General features: G+C 37.9%; 1 long non-coding RNA gene across 1 annotated transcript; it reads right to left on the bottom strand.

Annotated features, from left to right (window-relative positions):
• Nucleotides 1-7,657: 7,657 nt before the first annotated feature.
• Nucleotides 7,658-13,952, bottom strand: LOC130411937 (uncharacterized). Its single transcript, XR_008905134.1, has 6 exons — nucleotides 13,923-13,952; nucleotides 12,791-12,954; nucleotides 11,921-12,061; nucleotides 10,172-10,861; nucleotides 9,875-10,054; nucleotides 7,658-9,776 (listed from the first exon to the last, which is right to left on the bottom strand). It is a non-coding gene; the product is annotated as an uncharacterized LOC130411937 (long non-coding RNA).
• Nucleotides 13,953-18,919: the final 4,967 nt, after the last annotated feature.

Genomic DNA, 18,919 nt, shown 5'->3' with positions numbered 1-18,919 from the left:
CAAAGGCTGCCACAAATAGATTTTCCTTATTTAGATAAAGGCAGTATCCAGAACTTATGAAACAAGTGAAGTCTGAGAAAATTCTTCTTCTTTGGTATGTAATGTATGTATACATATATATATTAGGGATGCACCGGTACCAGGATTGGTATCTGACCGATACCAAGCTCATTTACTCGTACTGGTTACGACAAACCGATACCAAACACCGATACCTCACTTGGCATACATTGAGCCCTATGATTCCCAGACTGAACAGCTAACTAAATATTCAGATAGTGTTTAAATATGTATTGTACTTGTTTTGCGTGACTGTGTGTGAAAGATTGATGCAGTTGCGTGAACCGAACGCATTGTGCTTGTGAAGCTTTCAGTGCAAGTGTTTGACTGCACGAGGACACCAACACATAAACAAACACCATTTGCGGCAATCCGTCAAAACAAGTCCCCTTAACTTAAACAAATTAAAATACACTCACATTATACCACACCACCCCCTTGCATTTTTTATAATTCGACCACAGAGTATATTTTTTACTTAAGTAAACGTTCTAGTAAAATTGTGCTACTTACCATAAAAAATAAAACTTAAAAAAATAGTACTTACATATAAGTAGACGTAAAAACAAAAGAAAAATGAAAATGTACCTGGTTTATTGACATAATTGAACATTATACAGGCATCGGTTATAGGTATCTGTATCCGCGAGCACCAGAAAAAAAAATATCGGTACTCGTACTCGGTCTTTAAAAAATGGTATAAGTGCATCCCTAATATATATATAAATAAATCCTGAAATAATGAGCTGACAGACTGATTTACAGTTTACAAAGTCACTGTAGCTGACATATCTGAAAATTGACATGGTATAAATTAGATTTTGGTGATTAAGGGGCTTTGAGATGGTATTGTGCATTTTCCACAATGTTTCTCATTTGTTACAACATAAGAAGTTTACACCTTTTTTAAGTTAAAGACCTTTGTTATATGAAAATTGCAGAATTGAAATTAACTTAATTGGCGTTTTGCCCAATTATTTGTCTTTTTTATGTTTATAAAATACTTAACCTTCAGAATCAAAATAAATGTAATAATGTTGAGCACATGAAGGAATAAATTACTTTCTTTTTAAATACACCTTTTTACAAATAATTCTGATTTAAAATTATATTATTGTCTCTGCAGGTGGACAATGAAGGACAGTCCATGCGTCACAATCATGAAGACGCACCAGAGGAGAGTGCCATGTTTGAACCTGCTGCCTCCGATTAATCCCTCTTTTGAAATAAAAAACTTAAGTTTAGAATGTTGTTTATACTAGTTCATAATTTTTCATTGTTGTATATGCTGTTTTATTTTATTGTTGTATTTTTTTTTTCATACGGTTTACCAATTAAAATGTGCAATGCAAAATATTTCACAAAATAAACTCCAAATGGCTTTTATTATTTGAATAAAAAAATGTAAATGAATCTTTATGCTTTAAATGTGCACATTATTTTAAGAGATTAACTCATTGTTCTGTTAAAGTGAATACATTTTTGTTATTAAAGCATTATTTGTGTAAACATATGTGTATATTTAAAAAAAAGTCTGGATGGCATTATGTTCTCTGGGAAAATAAATAGAACTACCTGTTGAAAACATTAAAATAATTATGTTATAACATTATTGTCACTAAACATTTTTGAAATAATTTTAGAGAATGTTTGTCACAAAACTGTCACGGATTTCGTGGCAAGACAGGGCAGGAGAACCCAAGTGCAGGGAGGCTCAGACGTAGGGGTAACAAAGGTGTTTATTCAATATATAACAAGATAAAAAGGCAAAACAAAAACCCACAAGGGAGGAAAACAAAACAGGATAAATAATAATATTAAAAGGGCAAGAACACTGACTAACTAGAATATAAAACAAACACTGGAAACAAACACTAAACTGACACTTACTAATACAGGGAACAGGAACAAGGCAAGACGAGACGAGAGCACGAATATCCGCCAACACAAACGTGGTACAGCTTACAGGCAAGGTTCAAACTACAATGCACGCGCACAAGACAGGGCACCCACCACACGGTCCTCCGGAATGGACCCCCATCCAGGACGAGAGGAGATTGGATGACTGCTGGAAGAGGAGCCCTTATCAAACTGCTCTCGAAGCTGCAGTCGCTCCACTAACTGTGGGAATGGCTGATAAACCAACTCCTCCCGTTCAGGAAAAGATGGTGGGTTGTCCATCCCGGCCATGAGGTAGGCACTCACCAGCACCTCGGGGACAGATGCCCTCCTGGCCTCAACCTCCCGAGCATAGACCTGCAGAGGCCTATGGCACTGGGCCGGAAACGGACCACCTCCAGCGTGTGACTGGGAGGCGATAGCCTCCCACCAAACAGGGTTGGAGGTGCAAGACCAACGGTCAGTGATCAAGGCTGCTGCCTGCTGGGTTCTGAAGGGCGCGTGCATTATGTCACAAAACTGTCACGGATCTCGTGGCAAGACAGGGCAGGAGAACCCAAGTGCAGGCAGGCTCAGACGTAGGGGTAACAAAGGTATTTATTCAATATATAACAAGACAAAAAGGCAAAACGAAAACCCACAAGGGGGAAAACAAAACAGGATAAATAATAATATGAACAAGGACAAGAACACTGACTTACTAGAATATAAAACAAACACTGGAAACAAACACTAAACTGACACTTACTAATACAGGGAACAGGAACAGGAACAAGGCGAGACGAGACGAGACGAGACGAGAGCACGAATATCCTACAACAAAAACGAGGTACAGCTTACAGGCAAGGTACAAACTACAATGCACGCGCACAAGACAATGAACATGAGGACTCTTTATAGGGGAGGCTAATTAACACAAACTAGGAAACAGGAGGGTAGAAACGATGACGCGACTTGGGGAGAATATGGAAGACCACACGGGTCAAAATTATCTCTCCCCACATGAAACAAAGGATTCTGTATGATTCCACCTCTAATCCAAGAAATACCAGACAGGGAGAGGTGAAACCATGACAATGTTAACCTACCTTAAAATAGAATGTTTTGGGAACTTAAATAAAATTACCCGCCGAAAACGTTAAAGTAAGAAAAAGAATGTTAAAGTATAATATTCCCAAAAATGTTACCACTAATTGTGTTAAGAATGTTTTTCGAAAATGTTTTCCTATCATTCAAATAAGCAACAGATGGTCCATCCAAGCGGAACCAAAATCAGATAAAAAATCCGTTCCAGCATGGAATCCAATCTTTGCCGGACTGGAATTTCTCCTGCAGAAACCTCGTCATTTCGTTAACTCATACAAAGAAATATGGTTGTGTTAAAGGTACGCAAAATCATATATTAACTGATTTGTATGTGACTGCATAAATAAATGAAAACTAGATTACTGCTGTCCTGTGTGGTTATTGTAAATAATACTTTAAACTATCAAATATACAAACGTGTCATAACCAAATGTAACATATGGATGTGTTTGAACATGAGAGAAGTGTATGGATATCTGGCCTCACGTGCAGATGTAAGTGTAAGACACCTCGCGTGCAGATGTAAGTGTATCTACATGTGTGCTTGAATACCCATACTTATGTGGCTGATCTCTAAGTCCATCTAAGTCCATCCTTCCAAAGATTCACCCGGGCAGCGGGACAAATAATCTGCAGTTACATTGGCTTTCCCCGGCCCATACTGAACAGTGAAGCGGAAGGGCTGCATCGCCAGATACCATCTTGTGATCCTTCCATTTGTGTCTTTCATCTGCTCTAGCCATTTTAACGCTTTATGATCCATTTCCAAGGAAAACTCTCTTCCCAACAAGTAGTACTTTAGAGAATCCAAGGGCCACTTAATAGCTAGACTCCTTTTCAACCATTGAGTATCACATCTCCCTCGGGAACATCTTACGGCTGATAAAGGCCACGGGTCGTCGGGCTCCTTAACTTCCCTATAAGAGGACAGCTCCAATACCTCTCCCTGAGGCGTCTGTTTGCACAATAAATGGTTGAGTAAAGTCTGGATTGTAGAGTACCGCCTCAGTAGTCAGAGTTCCTTGTAGAACCCGGAATGCCTTCAACATTTCCTCTGTCCACTGCAACTGGTTAGGGCTTTGTGCTTCCACCATATCTGTCAGCTGGGCAGCCCTGTCTGAATAATTAGGTATAAACCTATTATGAAATCCAGTCATACCTAAAAATTATCTCAGGTCCTTGCGGGTCTGCGGCACAGGGCCCTTCATGATCGCCTAAATATTGCTCAGCGGATTATAGCAGATTATCATCACTAAATGGCTGGTTGTCTGAGTGGTGCCTGCAGAATAATATAGATTTTATAAATAACTGGAAGAGTTTTGAGGGGCAGACCTGACCTGTTGAAACGAGATGGTCTCCATCTCTCCTGGGACGGGGTTTCCCTCCTCTCTAGAAATTTGGCACACAGTCTTAATAATGCTAAAGGCTAACTACCTAGGGCCCAGGTCAGGAAGGAGACAGAATGGCTTAACCAACTGTCTGCTTGCTGTCTCACGTTACAGAATACACAAAATATACAACATGTAATATTCCCTTATTACAAACAACATAAAATAGAGACTGTGTCTGTCCCCCGGATTAGCAAACATAAGATATTGCGTAAACCTCTTGAAAGTAATTTAATGAACGTTAAACAAATCAAACATGAACAAAATACAGATGATCAACTGTTACGACTAGGATTGCTTAATATTAGATCTCTCTCAAATAAAGCACTTTTTGTTAACGATATGATAACCGATCATAAAATAGACCTGCTCTGTTTGACAGAAACATTGCTTGAGCCAGATGTTTATATTACTCTAAATGAATCCGTTCCCCAAGATTATTACTATAAACACGAGCCTCGTCTAAAAGGTAGAGGGGGAGGTGTCGCTGCACTATACAAGAATTATTTTATCATCTCTCAGAAGTCTAATTTTAAAAACAATTCTTTTGAAGTCATGGTACTTCATGTATCAACACCTAATACTAAGGACAAAACATTTTCAAAAAAAATTCTAGCTATTGTATATAGGCCTTCAGGGCACCACACAGATTTTATTAAAGATTTTGGTGGGTTCTTATCAGAACTAGAACTGGCCTCAGATAGAGTCCTTGTCGTTGGTGACTTTAATAAACATGTAGACAATGATACAGATGCCTTGGGAATGGCTTTCAAAGACACTCCCATGGTTGTTAGTCAACATGTGTCAGGACCCACTCACCTTCGTAATCATACTTTAGATTTAATACTTTCTTACGGTATAAATGTGGACAATGTTAAAATCGTTCAGCAGAGTGAAGACATTTCGGATCATTATCGTCTTGGTTATTTATGTAACCTCAGGTCCCTGATGGAGGGAACGAGACGTTGTGTCGAGAACAACAGATGGCGATAAGCCCTTGAGAACCAATCAACTCTGACTACTATAGAAAAGGCCAATGAAATTTGGCGAATTAAATTTGCATGCCGGTCTCCGCCCCGGATGTCCGGTATAAAATGAAGCCGGCGTGCAGCATTCATTTACCTCTTGTTCTGAAGGGCTTGAGAGCCCAAATGAGCCGGACTGCACGGGGGCGTATACTGATGAGAGAGCGCGTTGGCTATACCTGAAGCTCAGGAGACAGTATTCAGAGGTATTGCTCAAGTATTGCTCATGATTTCACTCACCTCTTCTACAGTCTTCCCTTTCAGTTTCGGTTTTAAAAACAGCTCCTTCAGTCGGCTATATAGCTCCTTTGGACTCTGCTCAGGATGCACAGTCAAAGAGCGAAACCTCCGACGATAGGTCTCAACATTTATGTCAAACTTCTTTAAAATGCCAGCTTTCACCTTCTCGTAATCCGTAGACTCAGCCACATCCATATTCACGTAAGCCGCTAGAGCCTTTCCAGCCAACAATGGTATCAAATGCCAGATCCAATCTGTTTTGTTCCATCTGCAGGCTACAGCAATCCGCTCGAATGTGTCTAGAAAGTGCTCCACATCATCGTTTTCTCCAAGATTCTCCATTTTAGGCATTTGTGTAACGGGCAGACTCACACGGTCCTCAGGCTGCACAGTAACCCCTTGAATCACGAGCATCCCATCTCTGCCTGGGGAATTGGCTTTCGCCCGTAGAGCGCTGTCAGTGGCGGCACGGAGATCCTGCATTATACCCGGGTCGACCTTACTCTCGTGGAGCTCTCTCAACGCCTTGGCCTGGCGGACCTTCAGGATGGCCATGGCGTAGAGAGAGGAGGCAGCCTGGCCCGCGGCAGCGCAAGCTTTCAACACCAGTGATGCTGAAGTCTTACACGCCTTGGACGGTAGGCGTGGCTGATTCCCCCAGGTGGTAGATGCTGCAGCAAAGCTGCACCGCAGCCGCACGTTCCACCTGGGGGATCTCTACGTAGCATTTGGCTACCCCACCATCAAGGGAAGTAAGGGAGCCGGAGCTGGTTTGATTGGAGCGGTCCGTGAGTGGAGCGCTCCAACTTTTACACAGCTCCTCATGCACCTCCGGGAAAAAAATGGCACCAGGGGTGGGTGTGGTTTGCAAATGGTTGCTGGTTCCCGTAGGAACACAGCCTCCCGTGACCGCAACTTCTAAATGACAATCTGCCCGTAGTGCGGGTAAGATGTGTCAACGAACGCTGCTTCGGCGTGATGGAGGCCCAGACACCAAATGCAGAGATCGTGTCCATCCCCCTACTCGATGAGGGTGCCGCACCCAAGAGAACAGCGGGACATGCCACGCTGGAGAATGCTCAGTCCTAAAAAAAAGGACCATTTTAGGGATTTAGGGATAGGGATTCCATGTTCACAGTCCACCAAGAGAGGCAATAGTACAATATGGCAACATAGCTACTCCTAATCAGAGAATCTGGACAGAGCTTAGAGAGCAGCTAGAAAACAAGATCACCCCAAAGGCTCTATACAGTTTGGTGAAATTAAACAGACACAACATCTGGAATGCTTTAGGGCTTACTTGTGAAAGTGAGCATGAAACAAGTGTCAGTAGTGATGACACTGACTTTGAGCCAGGGTCTTCTTCCCCCAGACCAAAAGACTGCTGGACTTTTGATCTTCAAGTTCCATTTCAGAAATGGATTGAATTCATGCCTGAAACAGTTGAGTACAAAAACAAGTTCTCTTAAACACAAAAAAAAGAATATACAAAGCCTGGCATCTGGACGCATGTGATAAATTCTCATATCTGGCAAGAAGTGAGGAGCTCTTGCAAATTTGCCTTTAAAAGAGCTAAGGTCTACCCATCAGACAGAGAGAAATACATTGAAATCAGAAGCAACTGTAAGGAGTGTCATGCCGACATTCTAATAAAATGTGACAGAGAGCCTGAAATGAACAGCCCGATGGTGCTCAAGTGTTTTATCACAAACACTGATGACACCCTGCACACTGGCTGTCCCAAGCGTGCAATGTCTGGTCAATTGCGTGTGCAGATATCCAAAGAACTATGTGTGGGTAGAATGGAACCCCATGTATGGAGGGCATCAGAGGCAACAAAACTGGCAAAGCAAGAGAGAAATGATTTAGAATTAGTTGATCTTGTAGAGGTTAAAGGTTCTGATGTCACAAATTGAGTAAACCCTCCTGGGTGCCGGTCAGAGCACATAAACGAAGAGACAGGTTTATAGTTTTATGCAGTGTATTGAGGGCAAATATGGTATCATCACAGGCAGAGGTATCCGTTAAGTCTAGAAATGAAATACAAGAAAAAATTAAAAAACTACTAGGGTCTTAATAAGGCAGTGTCTACATTTACATCAGTTCAGTTGCATTAAATTGTACTGCTAAGTGCACAGTTCTATTAACAGAAGTGATCAACCACTTATCTCAGTAATTATATCGCAGAGTACAAATTCACTGACGATATAGTTTCACATTTATCTTCTGATGTGCATGGTAAACATAATGAACAGAATACTACCGAATACAACAATCACAGTATCAATCTAGATAATTTACGCTGAACCTCTTAATAGGTCAATTAATTAACAACGGGTTATACCGATCAGCACATGTCTGGGCATGTCCACGCAGAACCGAGAGTAAATAATATAATGCACATTACAAACACATAATACAAAATTCACTTACTTCTTCTTCAATGACTAATTGACCTTAATGATACCCTTGCAAACGATTGATTAATCATCAATAAGCATGAAATAGGAAATATAAACTTCTGTCCCAGCCGACTGCCAGAGTTAAAACAGCTCCGCTACAACAACACTGACTACAGGAGATCGGAACTATTGCTACAGCAGCGATTTCAATTTAAAAGTCTGTCTCTAAGGAGGCTTTAGAATGATTTCAATTTAAGAGTCTGTCTCTGAGGAGGCTTTAGAACAGGTGACAAGGATCCTTTGTTGTCACTGCAGCTGCCTTAATACAGTGCACCTCACAGTCGTAGCATTAAAGACATTGGACTGGACAAGTTTTTCTGTCACTATTGGATCGATTCATTGCTCGACATTTGTCCTTCATTGAAGGCAACATGCGGATTTGTGCCGCAAAACAAAAAGGTGAAAAAAAGGTCAAGAAGATGCAGATCTTGCCACAGTCATCATCACAGGAGCAAATACACTACCCACCACAACTTGCAATGTAGATGGAAAACCAAAAATGGATGCTGCCTCTTCTGCAAAGTCTGATTCTGTCACAAACATCCATCCAAAAGATGAAGACATGGTTGAAAACTGGAGAGGCTTAGCAGTTCCGCCCAAAAAGAGGAAGAGAAATTGGTACCTCTCTCCTTGTCCTGAATGGCTCCAAGCAGATCAATCTGTAAAGGGGAAAAAATTGAAAGTGGAAATGTTAAAAAACGGAAATAATCAATTCAATTCAATTCAAGTTTACTTATATAGAGCTTTTCACAATGTGTATTGTTTCAAAGCAGCTTTACAGGGAAAACAGGAAAAACAGAAAAGATAAAACACAGCACAGTGCATTGTATTTATACAACAAGTAAGATCATTCTAATAAATAATATATAATTTCTAAATAAATAAATAATTGCAGTCTCCCGGTGAGCAGGCCAACACTGCCCTGCTGTGGCGAGGAACCCAAACTCCAATGATTGAGTAATGGAGAAAAAAAACTTGGGCGAAACCAGGCTCAACCGGGAGGGCCAGATCCCCTCTGATGTGTCATAGCTGCACTCAAACTGCTGACATGTGATTTAAGTTTAGCATAATCAAATATTAATATTGATTAAATAATCAACAGCCTGTTAAATTCAGGAAATCAAAAATCTCTGTGTTAAACACCTGTGCTTTTGATGCTTTTTGTCAATGTTTATGTTGTGCTTTCTGCGATAGTGGCACTTTCAGAAATATAGTTCAAAGTGAAAACGCCAGTAACGTCCTCCAGCTTGTGAAAACTATCACCACAAATGGTCTGAATACTCAGGTCTACACACAGAGGGCAGAGCTGCTGAGTGAAATATTCAAAGCTGTCAATTTGAAGTTAGATGCTCTTCAGATAAATGCACAGTGTCACATCTCTACAATCATTGAAAAGTCAATGACAAAACGTGTATGTGTAACCCTCTCAAAACATTGCTCCTCTCAGTACTGCGCTCTCAACAAACAGGTAACAAGGGAAATTCTATTTGTTTCTACTTCTGTTGCTGTACTGCAGGCTTCTGGTATGGCTTATCTTCAGATCGCAGTGGTAGAAGGCCTTAACCATCCAGAATCCCTCTGCCTCAGGCCCATTCAAAATCCAACACAGTGTCACTCTGAATTCAAGACAGAGTCTACATCAGAAACAATGCTCTGTGCTGGGGAGTTTTCGCACAGTTACAGTCTAAAAGAAATTCTGTGGATTGACACTGACCTGGGAAAATGCAACTCCACAGAATTTCCTTCCAGTCTGATGCTCCAAGGAAAGAGATTTACCTTAAGGGCAGTCATTGCTTTCAAAGAAGGCTTAACCCAGGATGCTCTTGGACATTATGTGGCCTACTGTAGGAGGCCTCCATGTTTCTGGGAGTTGTATGACGACCTGAAGAGTGGACTGACAGGAGTGTCAGAAAAAAAAAATATGCCCACATGCTGTGTTATTCACAAAAGAATGATTACATAGTTTAAAAGTAATTTTACAAGTACAGTATTTTTGCTGTATGCCACCAACCTATGTGTTCTTAGTCCTGTTTGGAGAGTCTAAAACGGTAAATTGGGCTTGATGATGTTTGTACTCAGATCTGTTATTCAGTTTGGTATTTCTGAAACATTATTGTTTATAGGTTTAAAGTGTTTAAAGATCTGTTATTTCTGCAAATAGATGTTGGAAAGTGCATGTTCAATTTCACATTAATTAAATTACATTTGTATTCATTGATTCATACATACATTCATTCATATATAGGCCTATATATATACACACACACACACACACACTTGCAGAATTAGGAAGATGATGAAAGTGTTAGAAATCCAATGTGTTCACTTCTTTGAGCATCACTGTTTAAATGTTTGTGGCTAATATATAAAGTGCTGGATAGAGGACAATTATGCAGGACCTGTATGATCGTTTTGACTATCAGTGGAAAGTCAGTGGAAAGTCCAGGCCAATCAAGCTCAGGACAAAACCTTTGTTTTCAAAATTCTTGCCTTTCTTAAATGTTCAACATTTTCCAGATTCTGCAGTGTATGTAATGACCATCATATATTGTACAGTATATACAACCAGACTATGTGTTAAATATGTAGAAAGTGTAAAAATATTCTAAAACCTATCTTCTGGTGTGTCTGTAAGATCACTGGATCCAGAATCAGTTCAATGGTTTATTGTGAAAAGGTAGATTAACAGGTAAGGGTAGATCTACAATAATAAAAAATAATAAAGAAACAATTAGAATGACATGTATTGACAGTTATGCACTAACAAACTACGACATACAACACTATATAATTGCAATATATTCATATACAGAAGTATATTAATATCTAATAACTTATCCTCCGCCTTACAGCAACATGATGTCTGAAACAATTGAGGGTACACGGATGGACGTACTACAGCAAAACTTCACTGCAATTTCAATAATATATACTGAGGTGAATGCGCCGAGTGCACTATCTTAACCCAGCGAGTTTGGATCTTAACGCACCATAACCATGGAAACATGACATTAACTTATAAAATAGTGTCTATAGCTGATCAAATGAATAAATATCTTTGAAGAAACGGGTAGCCTACTCGCTATCATTCAAAGACGAACTCTACACACACATTCATTTGTTATTGCACTGTAAAAAATTTCCTGTAGAATTTACAGGAATTTACTGGCAAAAAAGTTGCCAATAAAGTCCTGTAAAAATGTTGGTAATTACTGTAAAATGTATTACAGTATAATACTGTAAAGCAATTTACAGTTATTTGTTGTATATGAAATACAGTTATTTGTAGTATTTTTTACAGTAACATTAAATTAAGCCTGTATTTTATTTTACAGCAATATTTTGTAATTTCACTAATGTACAGTATTAACCTGGCAATACATTTGCCCATAAAATCCTGTAAATATATTTTACAGCAATATGTGTTCAACAGAAGAAAGAAACACATACTGGTTTGAAACAAATTGAGGGTTAGTAAACAGAATGATGAAGGAATTTCCATTTTGGGGTGAACTAAAAGGTCAATCAAAGTAGTGGCATTATGGTTAAGTCACATCTCTTGTTAAAACTCAAATTTCTTCTTTTTGTTTAAATATTTGTGAAAAACAACAAAAATGATTACAGTCTGATTGACATCATTCCCTATAAAAACATTTTAACTATTTTAACTGAACAAGATAATACAAAGAATTAAGTGTCATTTTATAGACATCTCCTGATGTAAAAATGTTTTCATATATATACACATTTGACAACTCACATGTTCAACCATTCAAAGTCCATTAGCCTTCTGAGAAGAGTAGACACATGAGGATTGACAGTGTTGTTCTTCTTCTCTGATCTCTTTCCACTTTTTCTGTCGGTCTTGGTACCAGTGGATGGGTTGATTCCAAGAAAACATCTGCACAAAAATCAGTCAGAAAAACAAAAGCAGAAGCTTTAGGATCATGTGCAGACTAATGAAAACATACCACTTTACAATAAGCATGTTTTATAAAGGGTTAGTTCACCCCAAAATTACATTTCCGTAATTAATTACTCATTAATCTGTAATTAATTATCTACTGACCTTCATTCATTTTCAGGAACACACATTAAGATGTTTTTGATGAAATCAGAGAGGTTTCTGAACCACACATAGACCACACCATCATTACAACTTTCAAGGCGCAGAGAGGTAGTAAAAACATCATTAAAATAGTCTATGTAACTACAGTGGATCAACCTTAATGTTATGAAGTGATGAGAATACTTTTTGTTCTAACGTAGCACCTGGAATCGCTGCACTGTGTTTACATTAACAGCGCCAGAGACTGACATAGAAGAGATTGTTGAATAACGTCGTTATTTGGGTTTTTTTTGCACACAAAAAGTATTATCGTGGCTTCATAACATTACGGTTTATCCACTGAGGTCACATGGGCTATTTTAACAATGTCTTAACTGCCTTTCTGGACCTTGAAAGTTGCAATTATTTTTCTTTCTATGTGGGGTTCAGAAACCTAAAAAAAAAATCTTCATTTGTGCTACGAAAATTAGGTCAGTAGTTAATTACTGAAAGAAATTAAATTTTTGGGAAATTTAACTAATCCTTTAACATATACACATTTATATTTAAGTTAACTGTTACCTGTAAACAAATTCAAGTGTGCAGGATGCCTCGTGCTGGTACACCAGATTAAAGTTGTAGTAAATTGCAAACAAAGCAGCAAATCCAGCCATAAAATTGGGGTGTGGATTCATAACAACTTGACCCTCAATACTCAGCAACCACTGGGTTGCAGTGAGAATTTCCTAAAAATAACAAATATAAGAAACACTTTATAAAAATTTATGCTAAAATACAACAGGCAAAATGTATTAAGTAATTTAAAGATTTTGGATTTTTATTACCCTCCCCTCATTGATATGGCCTTTTAAATGCCTAATTAAGTCATTCAGAGTTTTACATGTGAAATGACAATATCCAATCTGGCAAATCAGTGTTGTGTCTATTTGGTCAAATCTGGCACCTTTACGAGACTTCTGATAACCTGTATGGTCTCTATATAGATGTGACTTAAAAGCTGCAAATTTGGTAAATGCACGAGAACAGTCAAGTACACCACAGGTAAAACAGCAGTTTGGAACATTACTGTGACCTTTCATATGATTAGTAAAACCTACAATGGTATTGCTCTCATGTTGACACAATTTACAGTCAAACATTTCTCTTTCAGATTTAGGTTCAAGGAATATTAAGAAGACGACAACTATGGGAACTTTGAACAGAAAATAAAATGATTTTGAATTTAGTTATGAATAAGGGATTTGTTAAACACTGGTTTTACATGCTCTCAATAAGAAATCCAAACTAGTGAAATAAATGAGAAAATAGCAGCATCAACGATGTTAAAATCATATATTCTAATGTTTATCATCAGTAAAGCTAACTGCACGTGCACATTTAATGTAGTTTTGTCTCAACAGCACTTCAGCACTTTATATCTTGTCTTCCAAACTGAAAATGCTAATAAGAAATCAAAACTGGTGAAATAAATGAGAAAATAGCAGCATTTAACGATGCTAATATCATATAGCCTTTACTAATGTTTTTCGTCAAAAAAGCTAACTGCACGTGCGTCTAGTTTTGTCTCACCAACACTTCTTCGGATTTGTCTTGTCTGCCAAACTGCAAATGCTCTAAAAACACTCTCTTGAGAGCAAAGTCGAATAAAACTGTAAAAATCTGCAGCATTCGTCCATATTTACGATGGTTTTACCTTACAACAGTTCAGCTTCGTCGTCTCAACCGCTGTTATGGCGCGCCCCTCGCGATTCTATGACTTGCCTGAAATTTAAAGTTAAAGACACATTCCTTTACTAAATAAACGTAACGTTTCGACGGACAAAAATATTGGAATCAAACACTTTTACATCTTACTAAATGTCCTGATAACACAGTTGTTAACAAGTCGATAAAATAAATAGCATCTCACATCTGTTCAAAATATGAATCGCTAAAACAGCATTAAGTAATACATTAGATTGTAATATTTATGGACGTAAATTTAAGTTAACTTACCAAAAATTGAAAAAATAGTGCCTTTTATCTTCAACTCTTCTTGCCCTGCTCCAGTCCACCAGTTTTCAAATCTTAGCCCGCGCAATCCCATAATGCCAAATCACAGTTAATTGTTGTAAAACCATATGAACTACAGTGAAAACACCTCTTAGCTGTAAATCAGTTTACAGTTGACAGGGAAATATACTGTTGACAACTGTAATACTCTTTTTTTTACAGTAATAACTTGTAAAATGATAACACAATACATTTCTGTAGAATTTTGCTGTAGAATCTACAGCAATTTTTTACAGTGTGCTCACGTTTACTAAACATGTGCCTCACCTCGCGCCTCTCTAATGATTGACATGCGCGTCTTTATATTGCGTGTACTTTAACATACATTAATTTTACCACGGCTTTTCACACAACAATATAAAGTACTATGTAAAAACACTTACCTTGGCGTTTGCGTTTCGACACATTCTGTAATCCGCTGTGTAACATTTGTTACCTATCCACTCTGCGTTTACAAATGTGATTTGGCGGGTCGTTTTGGTGTTACCTTGATAACGTTACCTCAACTGTATAGTTAGAATAGTCGCAGAAAGGATAATTTGATCGGCACAAACGGAGCACCTCCGAATGACCTAAAATTATTCTTCTAATATCTGATAAACTGAAGCAGCACAGACACATTTTTTATGGCACAAACCAGCACAACCGATTGATTTTGCATTGACAAAGCTATTTTGCAAATGTTTTATGTTGGGAGGGGGTCCAACTTCATGCAGGTAAGAAGCTTCAGTTTTAAAGTTGAAAGAGTGCTGTGCAACACCCCAGCAAGCAATTTTCGGTTTAAAAGACATCTATTAGCCGTCTAAACCCACCCACGAAGCAAACCCGTCATTTCAACGTCTAGGTTAAATATAGACCCGATATGGCCCGGCAATGTGTAACCCACTTTTAGCTAAAATAACATTTCATCTGGTTAAAAGTAATTTTATCCAAAATAACTTGCGATTTGTATGATATTCCATCATGTAAGCAAAGTCAACTGTGATGACGAGGTGTTTGGTTTGCTTTATTTGACATGTTATATGTGTAGGCTGTGCGTAGACACGATGTAGATCGTAGTAAGACGTGCTAATTCCCCGCAAACAATAGCCGTCATTTCACCGTCTAGGTTATACCCGATATAGCCCGCAGCCCACTGGCCGAAATAACTTTGAATTTGGATACATGTCATTTTGAACAAAATAACTTATAAAATTACTTACGAGATGTATGATATTCCATGTAAGCAAGTCAACAGTGATTGCAAGCTTTAGTTTAATTTCTTTCACGTTCTAGCCTGTGCGTAGTCACGATTTAGCTCCTAGTCAGACCGACTAATTTAGCCCATTTTGAGTCAATATCGTTTTAGTTTTAGGTAGCGGACAAGATAGTTGTTATCCCATCGTGTCAATATGCCATTTCATGACATGGTCTTTAGCAACGATAATTAAACGGCCTGTAGACTGCTTTTAGCCCACACTTTTGTAAACATTTGAACTAGGATTTTCTGTGCTGTCACATAACATTCATTGTCATAGACTTTCTACATTATGGACTGTCATTCATGTGAAGTTAAATACAAATCAAATTTCTAATTTTCAACCGCTAGATGGCACAAGCGAAGCCCTACTGAGACATGACTACTGCTACTGGGACCACTGGCATCGCCAGACGAGATCACTTTAGCCAGATAAACATTTCCGCCATTTTCATTTTTCAATTCACCATTATGCAGGCAAAAATGTTCAATTATTAATAAAATGTATTAATAATATTGATATAAATTATATAGTCTCAATCTATATTCCATCGGAGATCATATATATGTATCTTAAGACTATATCATTTATATCAATATTATTAATACATTAGTATTAATAATTTTAAATTTTTGCCTGCATAATAATGGTGATGCACAAATTATATATAAATACACACACAAACACATATATTAGGGGTGTAACGATACATTTGTTGAACTGTTCGGTACGAGGCTTTCGGTCTGGTTTTCAGTAGGGATTTTCAAACCATTTTACCTGCTGACCAAAATGTTGTTATTTCAAATGTAACGCAATGTTAGCGGAACAAAACTGAGCTACTTGTTATTGTGTTTTGTTGCATTTGCGAGCCTGATCACACAGCGAGATCGAGTAAAGAAAGCATTTTAATTGCTACTGAAGTAATAACATCGCTGCGAGATTTCTCTGTTATAAACAGATCAAACAATGCTGAAAATTTTAGTTTAAGGGCACACAGTTGCAGTAACGTTACACGTGCAGGTAACATTAACTTGTTGGAGAATAAAGATACTCTGCAATGCTAACGCTACAATGTCACGGTTTCCAAACATTATAACAAATAATGAATTTAAATAATGAACATGTCAAAAAGAACACGCATACTTACAAGTTTGAAGTAGAAATATTAAGGTTTTCTGAGTGTCGCTTGCCCGTTGCTCTCCGACAGGTGCAACTGCTGTCTCGTGTAAAATAAAATTGGCGGAAATGTTAACCAGATGAAATGTTATTTTAGCTAAAAGTGGGTTACACATTGCCGGACTATATCGGGTCTATATTGAACCTAGACGTTGAAATGACGGCTATTGCTTGCTGGGACACGACATACTGGAAGCGACCAAACACATTCAATATTTGACAAGTGTTTAGTGTTTAATGATAGAAAGGTTGAACATCTGACAGTATTCAATGATGCAAACGACAAAGTGCTGATTTAGATTAAAAATGTGTAATTCAAGTAATTTATGAATATCTGTCATTTAAGCCTTTTATTTGGGATAAGGTTAAGAATAATTGCGTGCATGTTGTAAATTAATTTAATGGTTATGTAGTGACTGGATCATTGTGAGAAAAGCCATAAAACCTCTCACTCCCTTTTGTCCTGGTTTCTAGATACCATCTTCAAAAGACCATAGCAAACCTGGGTCCATGGGGTCTGGTTTAACGTTTTGAACTCGCACAGATAGTGTGATGACCATTTGGTTCCTCTGTAGGATATTAATGACTCCTTAGCTTCAAAGCCGTGGTGATAAGTCTCTGTCTCATCTCTTACTTAACATCTGAGGCTAACCAGAGGAACTTCTCTGACTATAGGAGCGTATGTGCTTAAACTGTCCTTTCATATAAATGTATCTAAATGTCCGGTTATATGTTGGCGCTCATGCCATCTTAAATAGTCTGTAACTCTTAGATATACAAGTTTAATTCAGGCGTGGTTTGTATTTGTACATTCAAATGAATCATAACTTGATGCAATTCAAACCTGTCTATTTTTGATATCCAAATGTTTCTCTTTACAATTCCTCATTGTTGATGCATATTGTGTGACCATAGAACACATTACAATCATTATGTTATAATTTGGACTGATATCTTGTAAAGTTACTTACAGGTCATAAGATACAAATTAGCTGTTCAGTGAACAAAGAATCTCTTCCCCCACTCAACTTTGATATGCCGACTAAAACCAAGGAACAATGAAAAAAAAGAAGGAACAATGGACTCTGCTGCCACGCACACCTCGACGAGCCATACGACCGGTCATGAGGGCCAAGGTACATGAGCATCCAGCACAGAGCTTTGCAAGTATTTCCTTTCTATAGAATAGCTGCGTTACGTCTGTGCCTCTTTGTTAAAGATGATTTTAATGATGTTCAGAAATCGTTGCCATGCCCTCTCTCTCTCTCTCTCTCTCTCTCTCTCTCTGCGCTTTCTATCGCGTTTGAGTTTCATGTATTTGTTTGTCATCATTATGTTTACCATGTAGAGTAGAGTTTAATAAAAACCATAAAGGCATTTGTGATGGGTTTTCTGTGTTCACGCTCAAAAACTTGGTCACTTAAACTGTGTTTCGATCTATGCTACCTCTGCTCTTAATTCTGTTTGGTAAAGTCACGTTACTTATGGTCATGGGATAACGTTAGTGTATAAATCCCTGATGGATTTGCTGGACGAATACATATAGGATTTTTATCACTATATTGCTAATCAGAATTGTAAAATATGTATGTGTAATGATGATAATATACATATTTGCCTTTAAGCTAAACTAATTCCTTGACTGAAATGGACGTTTTAAATAACTCATTTCATATATGTGATCTTGATAGATCTGGTGGAGAATAATATTTGGTGAGTTAAACCCATCCTTATTTTAACATGCAGCTAAAATTGCTACAGTTATCAAGTAAATACACAAAATAAAATAATATGAAATCCTCATCAAGGGCTGTGTGGCTTTAAAAGGGTGTATATAGGTTGTGGTTGAAACAAAATTAAAACTTTGCAAATAGATAAAGGCATTAAATAGTAAATACATTGAATAAATTCCACAACCTTGGTATGGTTTGTGCTCAACATTTGAAGGAACAGTTCACCTAAAACTGGAATAAAATTATCAAATGTTTTGAAAATCACAATACACTTGTAATGCAACAGCCTGCTATCACACCACAGTGTGTAATGAACATGCTTTGACTCCTTTAGGCCTGAACATGACAAGCTTAGTACTTTGCACTTGTAAAACGGAAAAAAAATAATAAATATTTTTTATTTGTACTTATACATAAAATAATAGATATAACCTCACTCCTACCCTATACCTACCCACCTCCTAATTATTAAAAAACACGCTTCACTCACA

Source organism: Triplophysa dalaica, chromosome 22 (genome assembly GCF_015846415.1).
Source record: "Triplophysa dalaica isolate WHDGS20190420 chromosome 22, ASM1584641v1, whole genome shotgun sequence".
In the NCBI taxonomy this organism is placed as follows: domain Eukaryota; kingdom Metazoa; phylum Chordata; class Actinopteri; order Cypriniformes; family Nemacheilidae; genus Triplophysa; species Triplophysa dalaica.
The sequence above is the reverse complement of the archived record's forward strand: the minus strand, read 5'-3'. Positions and strand labels throughout refer to the sequence as shown.